Source organism: Brachyistius frenatus, unplaced genomic scaffold (assembly GCF_029030835.1).
Source record: "Brachyistius frenatus isolate BFR_SWC_R1_liver_20210118 unplaced genomic scaffold, ASM2903083v1 Contig_54, whole genome shotgun sequence".
NCBI classification, from domain to species: Eukaryota; Metazoa; Chordata; class Actinopteri; family Embiotocidae; genus Brachyistius; species Brachyistius frenatus.
Genome location: NW_027210653.1, coordinates 977,253 through 1,001,348, shown reverse-complemented (window position 1 = coordinate 1,001,348; position 24,096 = coordinate 977,253). Strand labels below are relative to the sequence as shown.

The 24,096-nt window shown below is 39.8% G+C and overlaps 1 protein-coding gene across 38 annotated transcripts in view; it reads right to left on the bottom strand.

The window, feature by feature from the left end:
* Positions 1-24,096, bottom strand: part of LOC138624711 (receptor-type tyrosine-protein phosphatase delta-like) — a 350,030-nt gene that overhangs the window by 158,756 nt on the left and 167,178 nt on the right. The gene's annotated exons all lie outside the window — the stretch shown is intronic.

Below are 24,096 nucleotides of genomic sequence, written 5' to 3'. Positions count from 1 at the left end.
ATCAGCGTGAAACCTACCACGCGAAGAAACCTAAATAAGACCATTAAAATGAGTACCATGTGTTCTTGACTCAAAATGTAAATAACATTTAGGGAACACACTTTTTTGCATGACAATGTTGCTCATTGTGTCTCAATGCGTTTATTTATGTGTTCCCATTAAAGCCTGGCCCCATTTCCATGTGGTTTTGCATTTGTATAGTTTTTACGAGAGAAGGCATACCCGACTGAGGTAAAATAGTTTCACGCTGAGATCAGTGGAGCGCAAGTAGTTCAGTGAATGCTGTTGTACATTCTCACTTTTGCACATCACAGGAGATGCAACAGCTCATTCTTCCTCACTGGGCCAGACCGAGTCAAAGATGCAAATCGGGGCATTCAAGCATGGAACCCCTGACCTCAGTGGGCAAGTCTGAAATTACAGAACAGCCAGCACTTTCTCCTTTCTCTTAAAAGAAAGTGAAATATGCATTGGCGGATTTTGTTGTTGTTATTTTTTTTTATTTTATTTTTTTTACTCCTTACAGAAAAGAAAAAAAAAAACACTGACTTGAACTTTTTTTGTTTTTTGCATTTTGCTTGTAAGCGTAAAACAAAAATTGATGAGAAACATCACAGAGAGTGACAGATGTAGTATGAATTTCCATGCTGACATTTCAGACAAGATCATATCTGAAACGCTGAAGTCATTCGATTTCTCAATCAGGTCAAACCACAGAAGTTCCTCCCAGCATAAAATAAACACTAGTTCAGATTCTAACTGTAACATTGGTATACAGGTGTGCACACAAAGTGCATACCCATTTCACATCATGGCAGATAGCAACGGCTCCAGGCAGCAACTTTGAGCGTTTGAGGGAAACATGAAAAATATATAGCCGAAAAATTTAGCGTGACAAGCAATACAATGACACACTTCTTTTTGACTGCTCTGCTGTTCTGCCTGCATGTCAGTCTATATTGTTGTCTATGGCAATTACTTGCGGCGACACTGTGCACTTTGTGAATAATGGAAGTGCTTGGTTCATATTTTCTGAGCCATCCAGCATGGTAGTAGGTGGAATATAGTAGAATACAAATCACCCTAAACAGGATATACAAACAATGATTTGATTTGTATATATATATATATATTTGAAATGACCTGAATATCAAAACTGTGAGAGCAGCTCTGCAGGAAATGTTCTCTGAGCAAATCTTATTTGACTCCAAAAGCTAAGAGCAATAAAAATGCTCCATCAACTCTCATAAGCATTTCAAAACAGTCAATAGTGTTCAGAAACAAATGTGTCACACAGCTGGCAACACACTCAGCAGCCCTTGTGTTGGTTTGAGTTTGTGCGGTCCGAGTCGTGAGCCACCCAAGTGGAACGTGCCGAAAAATAATTAGCACAATAACGTGGTGAAAAAGGAAATGCAACTTGAGGAAATCAACTGTTAAGGAACATCTGAGGCCGCAACAAGCTGTGCCTAAGCATATGCTCCTCCGGTGTTTTCAACAATGCTCAGTCTTCAATCCCTGCAGGAGAAAAGCCTCTATTTATAGCGCAAATCCAGTCATTCAACTTTAATGGGTCCTCAAGATGGACTGGCTTTGCTGTTTTCTTTTGTCTCATTTCACAGATCGTAGTGTATAAGCTCCAAAGTATAGTACATTAACTTAACTGTTCAAGTATCATCTTTCCTACAATTTCAATGGATTACATTAAAAGGAAAATGAGAAAAAAGCAAACATTTGGCTGCGTCTGTAAAAGCACTTTATCAGGTTAATTAAAAGCTGGAAACTTCACACGCAAGTCACCCGTAATTGGAAACACAAATGTACCCACAAACGCGACCATACGTCTTTGGCTATTACAGGGAACCTAAGGAAAACGAGGTTCCTTTGACACATTAACCAGTCTCAACAAAATTCCACTTAGTGAACAGTTTTGAAAACATCTGATAGCGGAAAATCCAGCTCCTCTGCGCCGCGTCTTACTGCACCATGTAACCACACAGTATAATGAGTGTAAGATTCCACTTAACTTAATTTTATGTGATCTGGAGTCACATGTTCATGGCTATTTAAAGTGTCAAGACTGCTGTTTTTAGTTATCTTGTGTTAACATCACAAAAATGAACAGGCCAGGCTGTAACGTCAAGATAAAGACACGGGGTATGTATGAAGTGCTGTTCAGTTCAAATTACACTGCTGCCAAAACTGTGATATACTTCAGTCTGTCACCCCAATGAAGTTCATTCAGTGGTGTTTGGAGACATTATGTTGGCCACCACCTCATATAATCAGGAGTCCATAACAGCGAGTTGTAATTATCTGTACCTATACAGTCCTCCCACACAGTCTATTCTGCTGGGGCTTACTGCAGCAGCTCGTCTGAATTGGGGGTATTTATACACGAAATTAAGGTGTAATTAAAATCGGTCTGGTGCTAAAGGGGCTGAAGGTGATTATGCTCATTTGCATAGTGCGCTGATTTATTTTTTTTCAATGCTGCCTCCACAATTCCAACTGGTTCTAACACATTAGACGTCCATCATTTGTAATATTTCAAACAAAACCCAAACTCTGGGTTGATTAGAGAAAGTGTTTGTGTGTGATAACATTTTGCATTCTTAATGTATCTCCAGGGTAAGGCGAAAGGATTGACATGCCACCCATGTTAGTCAGTGCAACAGACTCAGTTCTGAATGTATAACGCTTATTTTTAAGGCACCTTGTACATATTTTTCCTCTTGAAGTGAATTACCACCATGTTTGTTGAGGATACGATGAAAAAAATGTAAGCAATGAAAGATATCTGGTGAGAATCTGATGAGGAATCATTGAAACTGGACCTTCAAAAATAAACATTAGTATTCAGCTCATTTTTCAGAAGCACAACATTATCTAATTTGCGCCATTGAGCTTGTTTTGAAGCAAATGGGGGACTATTATATGGGCTGCAGACCAAGGAGAAACTCATTACTTCTCGCATTATCACTGGAAATGCATGGAGGAAAAACTGAGCTCTGTCTGGTTGCAGGCTAAAGCCTTGGCATCTTGTCCAGGTTGTAAATGTACCCCTCTCGGCTGATACGCCATTGTGTCCAAAGCCATCCCTGATATTTGGTGAAGGGATGTCATGACTGCTCCAGCTGTCACAGGCACAGCTGTTCACTTTCCCCTTGAATGAGCAGAGCTGCCTTCGCCCTGCGGCTTGATGCCATGTGTATGTATGGGTGAGTGTGTGTCCAAGCGCGAGCATGCGGGGATACTGACAAGGTGCACTGGCAACGCAGCTTATTCCAAGATACAGGAATACAAACAGCTGTACACAAGTAAATTGGAAGCTGCGAGGTGGGAGGCTGTATCAGCACATGCTGCCCATCTATGAAACAGAATTATTTATCTCATCCTGATTTCATCGTAGTCAGGAAGGACATGTTTTATGAAGTGATAAACACATGTTGGCTGTTCATGACACTTTTGACGAGCATTGCACGAGCCTCTGCTTCTTGTCCGAAGAAGCTTATCAGGAGAACCTGAGGAAAAAGTGCTGCTGATGTGTGCACTGGCACATGATTGATGCGTCTCCCCTTTGGCCTGGGCAAGCATTTACTTTATCATAACACTGTTCACACCATGACTGTGTACCTCTTGAGGTCTAGGTGTCCAAAGTGCTAAAAGGGCCATATTGATTGCATACTGAAACAGTCAGTTATGATGAATGGAGACTTGCTAAATCAAATTCGGAGATTAATCGGCCAGCGGCGGTGTCATTAGGGCTTTGTGATGGGTGAATTAATATGGTGATTAAATGAGAGGTAGCTACTATGTCACCATGTCAGCTCTGACAAGCTGACCCCGGATCAGCCGGCAATGGAGTAAAAGACACTTCATCATCTCGCACCTATAGAGTGTCTCTGACCTTTGGCATTAACGTTTGTCATCCAGGGTTTTCCTTACACTTGTATGATGGCTCAGTCAGTCAGTCACGTGAACAGAAACAGCTTATACCGGCTTGGCAATTCTTGGTTTCAAATGTAATGTAAAAAAAAAGAATCCCTGCATGAAGTGAGAGGAGGACACTGACATTGTGTTAGCTCCAACATAGCAGAATGTGAAAAGACTATGAACTGGTTTCTGCATCTATATTGGTAGAGCTAATAAAAGTATTCTTAGCTGGCAGGAAAATGCTAATGCTGACAAAATCAATGCACCCCACTGCCAAATCCACAAACACTAGCGAACAGATTTGGCTCATTTTGCAAGCAGGCAATACATATTCGCTCGCACATGTACACACACTCTCACACACAGAGACAAATCTGTGATACACAGTGTCCCTGTGACCCTTATGCTCCATATGGTCAAGAAGAGGGCAGAGAAAATAAGCACACAGCTCTGTGGGTGACTGCAGCTTGGCAGCCAGAAAAGCCCCAAGGTTCGTGGTGTTGAAGCAACATAGCGATGGTTGGTACAACCCTCTTTTCCGTACCAATGCTCCCGTCCTGCTTCATGTACTGGAGTCGAGTGTATAAACATGGCTGAAGACGAGAGTCAGAGCCTAACTGGACCAGATCTGCACCATCGTAAAAAAGGCGAAGCAAACAAAACATACCTAAAACATGGATGTCAAGAGTGTGTGGCTTCAAAGGTACTGTGACCATAAAGTGCAATACATTTTAGAGTTGGTTATTATCGTGTTGTTAGCTAAAGTCTCTCCTCCTTAAAGTTTGTTTCGCCGTTCATCTAATAATAATAATAATAACATCATTAATTAGATATAAGGCCTCAAAAAGCCGTGTGTTTCATTGACAGGCCTGCGGTGTAGTCATGTTTCTGCTGTTGGTGGGCGGGGCGTAGTATCCTTGGGTTTCCAATCGGATTGAGTCAGATCTACCGCTTGATCCTTTCAAGCTCGTCCAAATACGGTCACCTCTCGCAGACCCGAGGCTTTATCATGGCAGCTCACAATTCAGTGGGTGATGTCACTGTTGGTTGCGGCTTGACTGTAACTCAGGCACCTCACCATTCAACAACCACTTATTTTTCCAGAAGATATGTCTGGATCACTCCGGATAACCACAAACCTTGACGTTACTAGTAGGGATTGACCAATATGGCTTTTTCAGGGCCGATACCAATTATTGGTAATCAAGGAGACCGATAAACCGATACTTTAAACCGATATACATTTGCAGTAAAAATAAAAATCTGTGTCCAAATTTTGATTACAAAATTCTAACATAAAAACTTTATTAAAATGACTTTAAATAAACAAATGCCGCCACTATGTAATCACATTATGAAGGTATATTGCAATGTGGGGTATTTATTGTAAAAAGAAAGAAATCCTTTATTGAAGCACCAGCAGAATGTGTGATGCATGATTTTAAAATGGGCTTGGGGTCTGTTCATCGATAGCTTAACTTTAGGATTTTATTGCACTTTCTTTTTACAGTCATGTAACGAATGTAGTTTTTATCAACTCCAGTAATTTTCACCTACGTCCACCTTTTGCTGTGCACTGTGTCTGTGTGCGAGACACCGGCCTGCTCTTCAGGATACAAAGAGAGCGAACAGAAGAGCAGCAGCAGCACAGAAATTAACGCAACTTTCAGTGACAGAAAAAAACGCATGAGCGACTCTCACACTGGGCTGAAATGAAGCGGGAGCACTGGGACTCAGTAAATAACATAATATCTTGTTTTGTTCTGGCCGGGGCAGGAGGTCCCGTTAGCAGGGCTGCTCTCCCCAGACAGTGGTCATGGAAACGCTACGACGTGAGACAAACTTTTATGAAACACGACGTGTGTCATTAAAATCTTTAAAAAGAGAACGTAAACGTGGCATGACTGTGGGGGTTTTGCAACTTCAGCGCAGAGGACTGTTTTTTTTTTTTTTTTAACTTCTGCCGTGTCTACTGTCTTACCTTTGACACACAGCTCCTCTGGGCTGCTGAGGACTTCTCTGCCACTGAAGCGAAGCAAGCTTCTTCTGTCGTAGAGAAGCTCTCAGTTGATTGGCCATTACTCGTGAGGTGTAACCAATCAGATAAAGTTGTTGGAGGGACATTGCTAAAACACCACAGAGTGGTGACTACAGACTGAGAGAGGTGCTGCATCAGAGCCTAAGTAGCGCATTTTTAATTCATTCATTTTTATCGATGATTAAATAAAAAAAAAAATACCCATAATCATAAAACTGCGAAATATCGGCGCCGATTATCGGTCGATCCCGAGTTACTCGTTTTTATTTCAGCTAATCTCAAGAAAACTTTAAGAAAAATAAGGTCATGTTGTTGAGCACGTTTTCAGAAAAGAGTGTATATGAAGCCATGGCTGTTTCCTTTTACTGCCTCTACTATCAGTCCTGCCAGAAGGAACTGCATGACAAAGTGTATATGTGCCAAGTTAATGAACTTTCTGCTCCACATGGGATTCAAACCTCGCTCACTTAAAGTGCACTGATGGACCACACCAAAGAACTTTTCACTGACATCCAACCATTACCGTTACCACCGATGGGAAATGAATGGCTTCCTCTTTGATGGTGAATAACTAAATAGTTGAGGAAATAACTAAATATCCATTACATTTCTGTCAACTCAGTTGGTGTCATATCAACAGACAGCTGGTATACTGTACATGTACCCCTCTTGCCTTATCCAGAGGGTTGATGGTGGGAGCTGAAAGCACTTGCCATTATCAATGGAGGAAAAAAATATGTGCCATTTCCGCTTTTGTTGAAAAGCATGCAGCCGGTAGCAAAAGCTTTTATGTCTTTATGTAATTTGTACCAATGCCCCAGAAACATTTTACAGTATTACCTCTCAGTTTTGCCAGTGGAGACCATACAGTGCACTTATCACAAACTACTTTAGTATATGGGGAGTTGCCCCAACAAAAAGATCATCACTCACAGAACAGAAGCAATGGATGACCTCCAGATGTTCTGGTGTGTGAAATAATGTGATTGTGGTGCAATATTCATAGAGTGTGACTGGCCATTCACATGTGGCCATATCTTCCAAATGGTTTCCTAATTTGAGTGGACAGGTCCACCATTGGGTCACCCACCAGTACAGCCCCGCAATTGAACAGGAATAAAGCTGAAATCAATTTCCTCTGGTCTCTCTTTGGGGCCTTTTCAATGGCCGGGTGTTTGTGCCTGAGGGAGCACTTACTCCACTTCTGCTGACCTCTTTGTCTTTTCCCCTGTGAGCATATTGCTCCCATTGAAATGATAACCGCTTTTCAATCTGTGGTCAAAACAACTGGGCACACTTTTCAAACCCCAATGGCTCTCGCAGCACTTTACCCCAGTTACTGGTTAAATGGATTTTTGGTTAGTTATCAATATGGGCCTGGGCATTGGAATTGTCAGCAATCAACTTAAATCCTGCCTAAGGACATTTTCCTGTGACCTCTCTCCTGGTTGGTTACCTATTTTCTCCTATATGCTGATATGCTTTAGACAGCTGCTCTTATCTTTTTGATCCACATCCGTACATGTAGCATAATAATTTCTGTTCATAGTGAAGCTCTGTCTGGAATGAAGTGTCCAGTCAAGATCCCTTGAAGCCAGACTGGTCATATTTGGAAATTGTACTAAGCTAGTGGATGCCTCAATGTCTTTAACTGTGTGCGAATTTGCTTTTAGTGTGTAACATGGATGGAACAAATGGAAACAAATACAATCCATTTGAAACTTTGTGTCATATGCTATTGTAATTCAATTACTGTACCACCAAGGAGGAATGGAATCTGTTGCAGAAAGGCTCGTTACGACTCACTGCTTTGGGTAATGGTGTTTTCTTTGCTCTGGAAATGAAATATAATATCATTAAATAGAGATATGTAGAATGAAGTGACGACAGATCCATCTTGGGTGCTTGCTCAATCTGTTTGTGGGTGCTGAGTGGCTCCCCAGTGACAGATCCAGCTCATCATTGAAACATCCTGCTCATGGAAATCTGGGGATTTGACTCATCCGACATTTTAGAGATTTATGGTTGTCAATATGTAGAGGTAGGAACAAAGACAGGCAATTAAGTGACGCTTCCTGAATAATGCGGAGCAGTCTAATGATTTGTTGAATGGGCGACTTTTTAAAGGCCACAGATTCACAGATCAGGCTACAAATATTTCCTGGTAATCCATGTGCGTGCAGGTTTACTTGTTAATTTGCACCTGTGCAAGAATAAAATCATCTCAGAAAATGGCTATCAACTGTGACTGAAACCACTGACAAGTAACAGCAAGGATTTTCAGTGTTTGCACTAACCCCAAGATAACATTTGAAATGGTACCACTGCTTTTAGCTCTAGATAGCAGTTAAAGGGGGCTGAGAGGGGTGTGTGTGTGTGTGTGTGGGGGGGGGGGGGGGGGGGGTGTGAAGAGGAGAGGCAGTAAAGAAAAGCTTTGATGTTGTCATGCATGATTGTGCGGAGGCATCCTCAGGCTTGTGTCGAGTGTGTTGATTTAGTGAGTGCTGCAGAAACGAGAATACAGATGGCTACTGGTGCTATTTGGGGCAGGGCTCTGAGAATTAGAAACCTCTCCTAACATCTATTATCTTGGGTGACACTTCTAATACTTCAGACGTGAACATCAGATTTTGTTTCACAAGTATGGCATTATGCCAATTTAATTAATTTACTGTGGGGGTGGCTGAATGTCATGAGGAAAAGGACTATGGAAAGGGACACAGGAGCAATTAAGGGATTTTACAGTACTGACCAAGCCAGCTAACATGTTTTGGCTTCCCTATATTTGCTAGCAAAATTTACATTTTTGTCTTCATTCAGCAAAAGAAACAACCATCCCAAACTCACTCCCTTATGCTGAAGTATATTTGGTTTGATATCTCAGTGTATACACTTTAATCACTAATATGCGACAACTTTAGTCTTTCCACACATATAAAAAAAAGAATCAAAGGAACGTGGGGTGTCACTGAAAAACATCGCAAAACAATGATAGCTTGGCAGGGACGGCTAATTCTGGTGGCACACATGAGGTCTCCAGGTGTTTGGGTCTTGCCTGCTCGATTGCAACAGCAGGGCGTTCCAAATGCCTAACAGGATTCTGCACCTGAGCTTGAGAAGAGGGAGCCAAACAATATGGGGATGCTTTATTTCGAAACATAGTCCATGTATCATGCAAGCAGACACTTAGGGAAAGGTGACAGATGTTTCCCTCAATCAGACCTAGGAAATAAATAAATAACTGCAAAGTGCAACAAATGAGTTGCGTCCACTCCATGTGGTGGACATCTGTGCTACAGACTGCCTCTAGTTGTGGCTTAGGTCCTTTTGTTTTAGTATCACAGAGGAATCGTATTCATAAACATGGAATATCCTGCTTTTGAAATAGGAAAATATGTAGCTTGTGAGATAAAAAGGATTTTTTTTTTTTAACCAAAGCCTATGTGTGTTATGTGCAATTATAAGGCAATTTAACTGCTTTATGTGGTATTAACAAAGACCTACAAGAATAAACAAAGATAATATGAGATTATAACACTGTGACTAGGCTGACTTTGGACCAAGTGGAACTAACTGAAACACGTCGTTGAACCTCCAGAATTTAATTTAATATCCGAAACACTGAAATGTTTCAAGGCCAAGATGTGATATACTGTGATTTAAGACCTTTAAATATTTAAAAGAACCTGCTGTAACAAGGCAGACATGACCTTAGCCGAGTTATCATTTTTAGTAAAAGCCAAAATCAACATGGAGGATTTCATCTACATGTAAATAGTCTGATGAAAGGGGACCAGTATTTTCTGCCTTATTCCCATCTTTTTTCCCCCCCTTGATATGACACAGTAGCAGCAGCCTATTGTACATTTCACTTGCAAGTCATGCACATTTGGCTAAACACAGCTCAGAGGCATAATGTAATCAGGAAAGCCATATTCTTGTCGCACAGAATACCCAATATTTGGGAAAATGGGATTCAGCGCATTCTCATCAAACCCCTGGAATGAAATATGAAACATTTTTATAGCTGTGGTATTTGCTAGAATAATATGCTCGCCAGGTGAATAATCACACTGGCTGGAAATGACAAACCAGTGTGGTGTGCCATAAATAAGATGGGAATGGGACAGAGGAATTATTATTATCCCTTTAGGAGGGCGTTCTGCTGTTACTAGTCTAAAATATAAGGCTAGTGCTTATACATATAAATTTAAACTAAAGCTGTGGGGCACCATGCGGCACAAGGGGCTTTAGATGAATCACAACGGTGATGACATGGATTCCCAAGCAGTTAAGCCTCTGCTTGATGAGTATGATTTACTAAATACAGTGACTGTAGAATACAAATGGCAGCGGCCAGCTGATATAAGATTCTGATGAAGTTAGCTGTAAAATATTTGGTAAATGTATTCTCACAAAACATGTGGCACTCCTTCTACTACCTGTAGCAGCAGTAATAGTAGTGTACATGCTTACAAAAAGACTAAAAACCTACAGCCACAGCAGTGACTCGGTGAGGCTGTGCATCAATTAACATGGCCACAACTACAATACAAACATGCAAATGTTCACTGCAGTTATGATCAGGTTAGGGTGTTCACATGCTCGCATGTGAGAGTTAGTGCTGGACACAGTTTGCACACCAAATTGTTTTGTACAAAGTAGCATTTTGACCGTATGATGGTGCTAGTGGATTTACGGATGTTTGTGATCTTTAATCTTTTCACTTCGCACCAGTTATTACAATTTATCCCGAGGGTGAAACAAATGTTTGAAACAAATCCAATCAATATCATCTCGTGTAGTAGGCAGGATATTTTAGTCTGAACCAAAGTGATGGACCCAACCTTAGAACCAGGTTGCTAGATACCTTACCACAACCGTTACTTTGAGGAAGTAACCTTGACACATTCCTTCCACATAGGTGATGTATCGTGGATTACATTAAATAATTCCTGCCTGCTTATGACATTCATGCAGCTCTCTAAGAATATCCTTTAATAGCCCGTCTGTCAAAACATTATGAAGAATATACATAAACTGGTGACTATGATGTTTATATAGGTTTGCTTTGAACAGTCTGGATGATTATCTGTCATTAAGGTGTTTTTTTATTTTTTGTATTGCTTGTTTATTATTCTGCTCATATAGTACATGTTTCTCCAGTAATTGGAAACTCAGCTTCCCACCCTACCAGTGGTGACGGCAGAACATTTACACCTTACCTTGCAAATCAGATAAGAGCAGATTTAAAAAGATAGTGATCTCATTTCTGACTTTATTCACAGATATCTTCTGACAGTCATGTTTGAGGAGGCCGTGACCTTCAGAGTCACTGCTTTGAAATGGAAAGAAACCAGTGAGCCTGAATTAGTGAACCGCATCCAAAGGTTCAATAATAGACTTCCTCTAGTCTCTTACTTTGTCAAAACGACTGATTGATAGGAAACCTATATCGGTTCAAGTCTTTGAAATGTCACAAAGCTGCAGCTTGAAAGAGGATGGATTATGTCTTCTTTGAAACTTGTGACTCAACACCGCTAAACTGGTGGATGATTTCTGATATATCCTTACAAAAAAAAAAAAAAAAAAAAAAAAAGGGTAGCTCTGTCACACTAAAGAGGTCAAAGAAATCAAGTGAATCCAAAGGAGCAGAAATGCTTTCGGTGGGGTCCATTTCTTAACCGAGATAAAGTGTATCGTTGTCGGAGTAAAAAGAAAAGCCTTGTTTCTCATTTTCCAAAGGTTCCATTCAGCTATGTCGGCCTTATCTTCCATCCACAGCCAACTGTATGGTCCAACACTGCCTTGATACGACAAGTGTAAGATAAACTCGACAGATCAACTTTTTCGATAGTCACCAAGCCCATAAACAACTGGGGCCTCTAATCTGATAATCCACCAATGAAAGATTAGACGTGGGGAGTATTATTGTGTTGTCACTCTTGCTTACAGGGTCACATGGGCTTTAACTGCCAGGGTTAGACATCCCTCGGCAAATCCTAGGAAGGTGTCACATCTCAGCAGGTGAAGTGCGGCGATAAGGCAAACTGGGGCGATATTAAATAGGCAAACTGCAATTATCATAGGTATTAATGAGGAACCCCCCCCCCCCCCAAAAAAAAAAAAAAAAAAGAAAAAGAGAGAAAACTACAGGAAGGTGGCATGGTGGCTTTGTGATTAGAGACACGTTCGGTATCAGAAAGGTCACAGATTTGATCCCAGGAATAGTCAATGTGTGTATAAACAGTGCAACAGCTTTTTGCACTGCGAAGTATTCTCAAGCAATATGTTGAAGTTATACTCGCACAGTTATACTCAGTACAAGTAAAGTTTTCATTGTGAAACACACTGTAGCCTTTCTGGCAGTGCATTTCAAACCTTAATCATAGAAAATGTTTTTTATCAAAATCAGTAATTTGTGCTATGAATGACATTAACACAGTCCACATTGTCTTCCTCTATTCTTTTCACTTGGCAATCCGGCTTCTTTGTACATTTCTGAACTTGACATTAACTATCCAAGCGGCTCCTGCATATGCTCACTGCTATCTCAGAAGGAGAGCTGCAGAGTTGGAGCAATTCAAACATTCTTCAAACTGCAATTTATTTTCCCTGAGTTGTAATTATGGTCTATTAAAATGCAAATGATGTCAATGGCAGAGCAGCGCTAATCACTCAATGTCTGTTTATGGGCAGTACAGCCACATTAGAAAGAAACTCGCACAGTGCAGACTGAGATGAACAGAGATCCTCTATCTGTGAAGGATCCAATAAATTAAAGTCTCAATGGATCGTATGCATTTTCCCAAAGAGTATAAGGATACAGTTACCATGTAACAATATTCAAGTTTAATAAGTTCCACATCATTTCCGCATGTCTGTTAAGAAACAGACATGCAGCACTGCAATCTGTGAACTTTTTATACAGTATAACACAACACAACCCTCTAAGGACTCTTTATTAATAGATGTTTTTGAACACTGCATACATTTGTATGATCTGCCTACAAACCAACATGCAGAATCTATTTTGACAGTTTCAGACTGTATGCAAACTTTTAACTCACAGGCACAAAACATGAGTACATATTATTGTACATAATTGTACATATTGTTATGAAAAAAATATATTGTTCATTGGCTATGGATCCACAATAGTGGCAGAAAGTATTGTAGCACATTTACAGCAATATACATCAGAGTAGTCATATTTATTTAGTCTGCCAGCTGGTTTCTATTTTTGTCATGTCAAACATTGGACTATACATAGGATGACAAGACCGCAATTTTTCAAACATAAATGTAATGCGCATCTTTAAATGCCTATACAAAACCATAACAAAAACTGCAATAGATGCAAAGTTGTACTGTGGTATACTTTCTTCTACTTACCTCAAATTATAAAGTTGATCCTGATAAAAGACTCATCTTCAAGGCTTTCTCCAAGTTACTGTCTTATTTAAATGTTTCACATTTGAACAGCCAACTTAATCTTTGGGCATTATCCACCTGAGCAAAATCAATTTCTCTTTTTATCTTTTTAATGTATTGGATTGTCCCCGGTATAAAAAGAAAAAGACAATAAAAAAAATAAAAAAAAAAAATAAAAAAAGACCTTATTTTCTATACAACTGAAATAGCACATTGAAATGTGCTTTGGTTTCTCAGACGGACATGCTAAATGCTAAAATTGCAGAGCTGAAGTCGGCACATTGGTATCTTTCTGTGTGTTATATTCCTGTTATATTCCTCACAGCATTAGTCCTCTTAGTCCACATGCCATTGGGCCACTGTCCATTGATCTCAGCTAACAGAGGAATTATTAACAAAGGAATATTGATCTATTGAAAAATAACTCATCAAACCTAAACATAAAATCCAGTGAGCTGTTTATCCAACATAAATGTCCTTCTTGTCAGCCTGCTTTCATCAACATGTAAAAACATATTTTATAATAGAAGTACACCTACCTCTCCAATCTATCGAACGTCTGTGCTTATTGTAACTACAATACTGTTTATAAGAGCTTGTGAAATAATTGTCTTATAAAGTGTGTCACATCGATACAAACTAACTTACTGCAACCAAACAAATTAAACTAAATTGATGTGGTCTGACTATAATTTAGATAACATTTAGCATTAAACAACACTCAGAAATGCAACTTGCACAACAATAATATTCCATAGCTATTAAAACTATAACACTTGTAAGCTTTGGGCACTGTGATTTTTTTTTTAAATGCGTTTGTTTGTTTGCTTTTTGATATATATAAAGATAGTTTCGAATAAGATTAATATAAATGAGCATTTTTTTTTTCCCCCTTCGACTCAAGAATTTAAAATTCCTTTTCTTAGACATTTTAATCCTTTTTTTTTTCTTTTTTTTTTCACCTGAGACAGCATGGTATGGAGTCATCGGTGGGTGATTCACATGTACATGATTTTCTGTTGCGTGGAGGTCCTCAGTTAAACATATGAGGTCAATAATGATCTATATGTCAGTGTTTTATTCGTGAGTGCACAGCCACGTGAAGAATATGATCATGCACGTGAAACTATACATGATTTCCTGTTGTAGGTCATGTGAGTGAAAGCTTCACAAGAGCCGCGCTCGTGGAGTAATGAATGTGATGAGCATGAATTACATCTGCGGTGGAAGCGAGCAGGCCACTGCATCTCCTTTCAGTCTGCCGTTTGTGATTTCAGCACCCCGCTCCTCCCGTAGATGATGTTTACACATATGTGCGTTCTGCGCTCCCGTCTTTGCGATGCATTTCATTGAGCCTTGTGGGGATTAAAGCTTATCTATAGTACTGTTAGCCGTGTGCCGTGACAACAACCTCATGTCGCCCTTATCAGAAGGTTATGCTGCTGACGAGACACGGTGTTATTAATAATAATCAAAAAACTCTGAACTATTCACAGGTCTGAAGCCCAACAATGCGGAATTCCCACTGAAATTACAAAATAAATGTACACTGCAGATGTAAAGGGTGTTTTTAACATCAATTACAATTCGATTTATATTCAGAAAGAGGCATCAATTTGATCTGAGAGATACGGTAGGAACATGTTTTGACACATGGAGGAAATGCTGCAAAATAGGAATGTAAAGATAACGCTGCATGCATATCAGGCCAATGAACTGTCACCCTCTGCACTTAACAAATTGAGAACGGGCTGGCTACGATTGCAGAGTGCTTTTGTAATCACTAGTTACAGGATTTGTGAGAATATAAATAGCACTTTCATTAGATCAATACTGTCATCCCTCCTCCGTCACCTCACATTTAGAGCACAAGCTGGAAAATAATGGAGGACTGGTCGGACACACTCTGTAGCATTCTGTTTGTTCATAAGGGGTGGTGTCCCCTAGGGCGCAGTCTCCGGCCTGTTGATAAATTCATCTCTCTGACTGTCCCCGTGGGAGCTCGCCAAAGACTGAGGGACATTGACTTTTCATTAAGGAGATCACTGCATTGGAAATTGAATTTAGTTTGGACTTAAGAACATAACAGAGCTGTTTGCGAGTGAGCCCGAAGGCCGCAGAAGAATTCCAATACACAGATAGCTGATGGGATGTTTTGGTTGACTGACATCGCTCCCCGCTCCCTCCAGTGAAATACATACAGGTGTCGAGAAATTACATGCAAAATTGAGGACTAAGATATTATTATTGGCTAGAGTTGTTTCATACAGAGGACTACTCGATGCAGTTAGACTCGTTTGAAATGATGATGGCAGCCTTTGGCACAATGCTGCATATGAAGTGCACAGTGTAAGAATGTATTAAGAATGGTTGACACATCCATGCAGTCTCTGCTGTATAATAGCATTCGTGTACAGTCTGGCGTGTATGGGTTAACTGCACTTGGCAGGTGCTAGAAGCAGAAATATAGTATTAATGAAGCTTTGAAAAAAAAATGTTTTTTTTTATATCATTGTGCTCGTGATGTGATTCTTAGTGTCACAATTTGGCACTTAAGTGCACTGTGTCAAACCACAGACTCATGTCCTTTGTGGTGGAGAAGTCGACTGCGTGCTGGTGCTCTGTCTTTTTTTTTGTCTCAATGTTACATTTGAAATAATGTCATTAATGTAATTACAGAAATAAATGTTTGGCATTTGCGAATTGATGTAGAATCATTGAAGATAAGAATTGTGATTCTTAGTTGAAATGATTTTTCTTCACTCACCCCTACATAAATAGCATCATAACTGTTCTTCATTCAACAGAATGGGCTTAGTAATCCTATAAAATTGATTTATTTAATAGGCTCATTGCATCTTAACAGTATATTATTGTCCTCTTACAGTTTCACTGCACGGAAGTCCGTGTTATTTATAGATGGAATTTTACTATCTAAATTCACGAGGGTTCAGCCAAATACCAGGGGTCACACTGCAGCACTGTACCTTCCGCCTATGCAAAGCTTTTACACTTGCTGTAAATTTCATCAAGGTGAGCAAAAGTGTTTACCCCATTAATTTATTTCAGCTAAAGCCAGAGCGCTGACCCATAAAATGAGCTAAGATAATACTGACCTTAACATGGTCTTCTGCACATGGAGGTAATTGCTAAGGCTCCAGATCAATCATTATTGACTTGCCAGTTTCCCCCCCCCCCCTTTCCCACCCACTACTGCTTGAGCTGAATGTGTAAAATTGGCTTTAGACGGATGGAGAACATATCCCTGATAGTTTAACCTTTATCTCGCTAACATGTTCACTTATCTGTACAATTATAGATTTTGCCAGTCAAGCTGTTTCCCACCAAATCTGTTGAGTGTTAAAAGACTGGAGAGTACAGCCAGGCTAATTGCGAACTGTGTGTGTGAGTTCAATTCTCTGGCAGAATTAATGTTAATGTGTGTCGGTGCATAAGCATACAGTTAGACTGTATATCAGGCTTGTATCTTCTGGCACATATAACACCAGCAAATGACATAACTGATACTGAACAATGACATTTCAACAACAATTTAGTCAGAAAAAAAAGTATGCAGGCGCACACACGCACGCACGCACGCACGCACGCACGCACGCACGCACGCACACACACACACACACACACACACACACACACTCCCTAATATCACAATCACTGTGTACTCGAAGACATTTGATTTCTCTTTAAGTTTTCAAGGTAGGGCCGCAGACTTAGCAGGCATTTCCATCTTGACTTGATAAATCTCACAATCTTCTTTTCCTTGCCACACTGAAGTAATTTATTTTCTATCTCTCCGAGCTACATTTTCCAGTTAATATTTCTCTTTTTTTTTTTTTTTTTATACAACCTGACAAAGGATGCCACAAGGGATGATAAGGATTCTGAAACCTTTGCTCCCTCGCTCTAGATACAGGATTTACCTTGAGAAATGTTTGGAGAAACAAGACTAAAATAACCCTAAAACAACATCAGTGTGTTCTCTTTTTGGATTCAAGTAAAAGCTATACATTGTCTTCTTTTAATAGACCAGTCAGAACCATTACGTATCACTGTTTGATTTTTTTGTGGGTGACCAGCACTAACCGCTGGGTTACAACCTGCATTGAGTTTCAGATGAAAACAGCTAAACAACAGATAAATGTGTTTTCCCCTCAGGTGAAGATCACCAACGCTGCCTGTCTAGAGAAGCTATTTATAGAGTTTTTAAAACAGCAAATCCTGATTGTGTCACTCAGACCTATTTTCATACCCAAAAGCTAAACATTCATCATTCATATGCGACAAATGTGCTCTGTTTTGATTCGGGATTATGAGGGGCAAATTCAAAGTATTAACATTATTATACAAAAAACCCTTATGATCTCAGTGATTTACAAAGCCTGCTTGTATTTTTTTCTTTCGCAGCCGAACCAAATTACATGTTGGTTGAGTGATGGGTAGCAGTATCCTTCTGGCTATTCAGCTCGCCCTTAATTTGAATTTGATAAGATTTCTTTTTCAGACATTGTTAGGCTAATGTAAATTTTGGAGGGAGAACGAGAGCCTACCGCTGGCTTAACTTTGATGAGGTGTTAATATCTAATATCAAAAGCAGATAAAACCCTTATTAGCCCCAGTGGTCTTGCTAGAGTGGGAACTTATTACATAGAGGAGATGAGATGAAAGCAGATGAAGTAATACGACTGCCGGGGGCTTTGTTACATGTCCTTAAGCTTTCTGACGGGGTCAACTTAATTTTGTGACTTAAATGCTGAGGGTTTACGAATGCAGACAAGCTGACATTGTTTGAGAGATCTAATTCAGACTCTCATATTTCATAGACTGCAACATCTGGGGGATTACAGAGTCTCGAGCCAGAGGCAGTTTGATAATCGGTTGTCATTTTAGGAGTTGTATGCCCTTCCTCAGCTTTGGCGGTTTTCTAAAGGTCTTTGGTTCAATCAAATGTTTGTGAGATTAGTTGGCTGCACTCCTTTCAAGAACTATTTCCATGTGGGCTGGGTTTTAATGTTTGCCTTTAGGCTTTTATGGTAAAACACTCTGAAAGTATGCTGGGAGACTGATAACACTGGACTCTGAAAGTTATTTTGAGAAAAATTGTGCCATGCTTTGCTGTCATTTAATGGGCATCAAGGAATGATACACATTGTAAACCCAAACCAGTTGCGAAATGTGATAGTGACATAAACGCACAGGCTCACCGGGGCCGAATGTGAGATGATCATGAAGATATGTGTTCATTTTTTATGCATATTCTCACTGCAGAGGGTTCTTAGTTTTTAGATACATACTTTTGTTTTTACAGTCCCTTAAGATTATGTTTATTTGAACAGTTTTAAATATAAATGCAGTTTCCCATACAGTACTCTGCCAACATGTAGGAACTGCCTTCTTAAAACTCTCCTGAAAACACAAAGCAGGCACACTGTTTGTTTGCCAGCAATCAATGCTTTGGACCAAGAGGAATGAGCTTTTGACTCGGTGACTGAGGGACGGCATCAATACAGAACGCTCACCCTAAACAAGTCGGAAAACACCTTCAGTTCCTGCACTATGTCCCATTGATTTCTATTCAGCTGAGCGCGGATTCTGCAGCATTTAGACATTTAATTCCCTTTCAAGCAAAGTCATTACACAGCCGAGCATTTAATTAAGCAATCACAGCGGTGCAATCTGAATGATTCAGTGTCTAAATGAGGGCCAAGTTGGCAGTGTCTAAATGTGGGCCAAGTTGGCATTATTGTGCCTTTCCAGTTCCAAACAAAGCCGCTTCTTAAATTTGAAGATTCATGGAAAAATTTAACGTCTGAGAATAACATGCCTTTCTTCAGCATTTGAACAGTTGTACGGCTGTTTAAAGGCCAGACAAACAAAAAAAAACAACATTGTCAACATTTTGGGATTCACAGTCGATAAATCCACATTCTTAATTAAGTGTGTTGAAGGATTTTTTTGAGATGGAAGGAGCCAGGTATTCACGGCTGACCTATTTGCAGCGCAAAAGAAACATAATTTTAGGGCATGGGCACAGATGTGTCTGAGGATGTACTGGGGAGCTGTTCTCACCTCTCCACGCCTCTGTGAACAGGGCGACTGGATGTGCCCTGTGTGTGCTTGGTTTGCCTTTTCCCAAATGAGTTCAGCTGAAGTGACATTGAAATTCATAAAATGTTCAGAATTGGTCGGTCAGCACTGCTTGTTGTGGCTTTCATAATGAACTTTGGACAACTGCAAATGCAAGACTTTCTTCTTTTTTTTTTTATGTTTGCGAATCATTTGAATCATGAAGTTGTTGATTGCCCTGCCACACTGCGTCAGCACTGCTTACCGAGAAACAATTACCCTGAAAATAGGATGACAATATGCGTGTTCTTTGTGATTCATTTAATTGAACAGTGCTATCAAAAAAAAAAAAAAAAAAGGGCGGAACTCCTGCAGTCAATGGAAAATAGTGTGGACAAACAATGTGAATGAGTTTATGGGCTCAAGTTACAAATTGCTTACAAATTTATGTCGCTGGTAAATGGGGGATTAATTTCATGGCAGGTTTGCTGCTGTCGCTGCAAAAACCTTAATCAGTGCAAATGCTTTGGTGTCTGTGGTTGTCACCACCTCCACTGGCCCGTCGGTCTGTGTCCCTCTCCAGCTTCTCTTTGTAGGGGGCATGTGGGCAGGTTGCATGAGCATCTGCAACTGCACCTGTGTAGTTTCTGTGAACAGTATGTTGGTCTCTAAAAGCCATGTGTTCACAGTTTTAGGGTGCTTTGTACAACTGCTACAAGCATATACTGTTCTGAATTTAGCTTTTTCACGGCATTTAGTGTGGTTTTTTTCTTTGGAAGTTTTTGAAATTTTGGGAATCAAGATCGTTTGCTTTCTCGCTTAGACTGAAATGGGAATTTTGACACCATTCTCGTGTCTGTATTGTGAATATGTAGCCAAAGCTAACAGCCAGTTAGCTCTGCTTCGTGCGAAGACTGGAAACAGGGAGAATCTGTACAAAGGTAACAAGACATCACCTGTGAAGCTCATGAATTAACAATGGCTAATAACAAGGATCAGCTGCTACCAATGGAGGCTCCAGGAAGTGATATTCTCATGGCCAAAGGACAATCCAACACGTAAACCCCTGAAAATTGTCACTTATTTTTTTTAAATTTTTGGCACAAACTGCCGCTGTACCAACTATACAGACGTTAGCTGTAAGATAGCTCGCAACAGATGCCGTGTGCTTGCTGCAACTCCATCTTCCTCCTCTCTGTTACTTCCCTCTCATCCCCTATATCATGCATAATCTCTTTATGTTTATTAATCAGATTCATATTTAAATGTTTTCTAATTGTGTGGACACGTCTTTCAGTTCCCGCCTTAATGGGTGGATTTGCGTCTTCTTTACTTTTTATGTAAATCATGCTGTCAATGAAATTAACATTGCATGCTGTCTAAACCTCCAATTCGATTTCAGGTTTTGTTCAGATTAAACAAACCAAAGAAAAAGTATTACATAATGAGTTTTAAAGGTGCTCGAATCTAGATTTAGTTATTTATGTACAGATGCAGATTAGCTGCTTCCCTTTGTTATCAGATTTAATGTTAACTGTGTTACCCGGCTGCTGGCTCCAGCTGTACTGTACAGACAGTTTCAATATCTAGGTCTTGGTAAAGAAATTAATAACTGCATTACATAATATGCCAAACTATTCCTTTAACATTTACATGTTTAAATACTGTTTGGTGTGAAGTATTCTACGGCTCAAAGACCAAAAGCTTATGAATCTTGTGTTTTTATTCCAAACAGAAACCTTGTTTTATAATGACATCTGGTGCATTTGCATACTTAAAAACTATATATTTTTTTTCCCCCCAAACTTGAACTTTGACATTCTCAACTCAGACTACAGATGTTAATCAAAGTCAAAGCTTAATCCAGGCCTGATAAGATGCTCTATTTAGTGGGCTCGTTTTAGCGGGGGGGGGCCTCGATCAGGTGAAATGAAGAGGAACTGATTGCTTGTGGTGATTGTGCTGATTACATTTTAAATTTAAAACTTTCCTCCTAGTACATGGTCCTGAACAGTTTTGCAGACAATGACATAGCAGGCTCAGTAAATGCCAAGGTCCCTGGAATATCGCATATAACGGCAGATGAATAACACACTTTTATTTATACTTTAGCTGCATTAAAGCTACAGAACTTTATATATGGACATTACAAATGTCAAAACAAAAGTCTTTAAAGGATAATTTGTTGTGTGTTGGGAGTAAAAAATATAGTCTATATATTCTATAGTTGTGTGTAGATAGACACTTTCCTACTTGACCAACCCCTTACCCCAGTCATTGGTAAAATGTATAAAATAACACTGAATTATCCCCACCAGATCCAACAGCTGAAAATGCTATGTTATTTTGGCGTTGGGAAAGCATTTTTCAGATGATCCTATTGCAGTATTGTCACAGCAGCATTAATCATCAACATGTTTTCAAAGTTGTATAAAACAATCATGTTTGTAGGAAGGAGAGTTCAGCATTTCTGACCTTCTCTTATTCTGACTGTGGCGAGAATTCACAATGACTGAGTTCCCTGTTGCAATTTGCCCCCTGGTCAAAACATTACGGATGCTTGTGCTACAACTGTCATATAAATGACACGTGAAAATATACGATGAAATTCATTTGCATGAAATATGGCATCGGCTGAAGTATTAGCATATCTGGAGGCTGTGTATGCAGTTGTATCAATGGCCTCTATTGAAGACGGCAGATCATGTCATGTACATACATGAGCTGCGAACTGCAATTTAATCATTTCAATGATTAAAAAAAAAAAAAAAAAGCAAAAAATCAACATGTGTTGGGAGCCAAATCATACTGTGTTTACATATACGCTGGACGTAATGCAGGTCTATTAGGCATTCGGTCCAATCACTATTTGTAAGCATGAATAACTGTGTGCTATAGGAAGATCACAAGAGGACTGAGACTAATCTGTGCTATCAGATCCATGCGAATCCTCCTTAAGTGACAAAAATGGCAGACTCACAAATCATTTTGCAAAATCACATCATGTTCTCTGAACTTTTGCATCCTGGTGGGTTTAATATCATGGCAGAGGTATCAATTTCAATCCGGAAAATCACTCGTGATCTTTTTACTTTTTTTTTCTGTCTTTCCTGTCTTTCTTTTCTCTCTCTGCCTCTTTTTTTTTTTTTAAACATCATTTTGCATCTTTTGCATTTCATTCTTTAAAAATCCATGTTGTCAATGTGACACCAGATTTGGGAAAAGTTAACTGCGAGCAGGAATATTTTTAAATACATTTTCTAAACATTATGGGGCTAAGGCATGGGACATGAAAAACACTGTCACATCCTGGAGGTATTTGCTATTGTCCCATGACTAACTGCTTGAACCATGCTTTATCATGTTTAAATCATTTTAGCCATGTTGTTCGAGAAGAAAATCAATCAGTTCAGTTCTGTGAAGTCAAGAGGGACTGAACATTCAAATGTGGGTAGCATTTTTTGGCAAACTTTAGAAAAAAAAAAGAAAAAGACTTCATGGATAAAACTCTTTCTGAGCTCCTTCTTTACAGTGCTTGTTCAGTTTTGGATGCATGCAACATGGAGTTTGCAAAAAATATGGATTTGCTAAACTCTGATGCCAACAAAACATATCTCTCTTTTCTCTTACTGGCAAAGAGCAAAACATTAAGGGCCTGATTTACTAAAGGTCTGTGTGTGTGTGTGTGTGTGTGTGTGTGTGTGTGTGTGTGTGTGTGTGTGTGTGTGTGTGTGTGTGTGTGTGTGTGTGTGTGTGTGTGTGTGTGTGTGTGTGTGTGTGTGTGTGTGTGTGTGTGTGTGTGTGTAAAAAATCACGTGTCTATTTTAGTGCGACTGAAAGGCACGTATTAATCATATGCGCACATCAGGGGAGATGGCTACTCTAATTGTGGTGAGAAGGAGACGCAGGGAAATCAAAGAATATGCAGAGAACGTGGTTTTACACCTGTGGGAGATGACAGACGGAGAAACTATTCAGACATCTCGTCCGTCCAGCGATGACATTTATTGAAAGGACTGACTGTTAATTTGAGACCAATAACAAGGAGGAGCCACAAAATACCAGCATTAACAAAAAAAAACATCTCACGAGTCAGCATTTTCTTGCCTCCGAGTCATTCCAGCGTACCGCTGCTTGGATATCCCACCCAGTCCCGTTAGTCAGGTATGCTGCCACAGGTCCTGACTGCGATCTCCCTCAGAATTCACAAGTAGCTTCCTAAGGTTCACGAGCACTCGCGAGGCACTGAATGAAAAGTCACCTGCTCATCACAGAAAGAGCTGGACCTGCTTCTCATCCACCGTTCATCTCATCTTTTATTTGCCGCCATTTTAATATAAGCCGTTAGAACGACCGGAATCACTTTAACACAAGCGAATACATTTAAATAGAGCGACTTGCACCTGATATCAAAGAAGCAATTACTTATTTACCTGAAGTAAAACTGGTGCAAAATAAATGTTCAAACTTTTGGAATAATGACACGATTTAGTACCCATTATTTGAAATCTTAATAAATCGGGCCCTAAGACTGCAGAGTTACCTTTGCTGGTAAAAGTGACAGATGACTCAAGCTGCAGGTAAGATTTAGCTGACACTACACA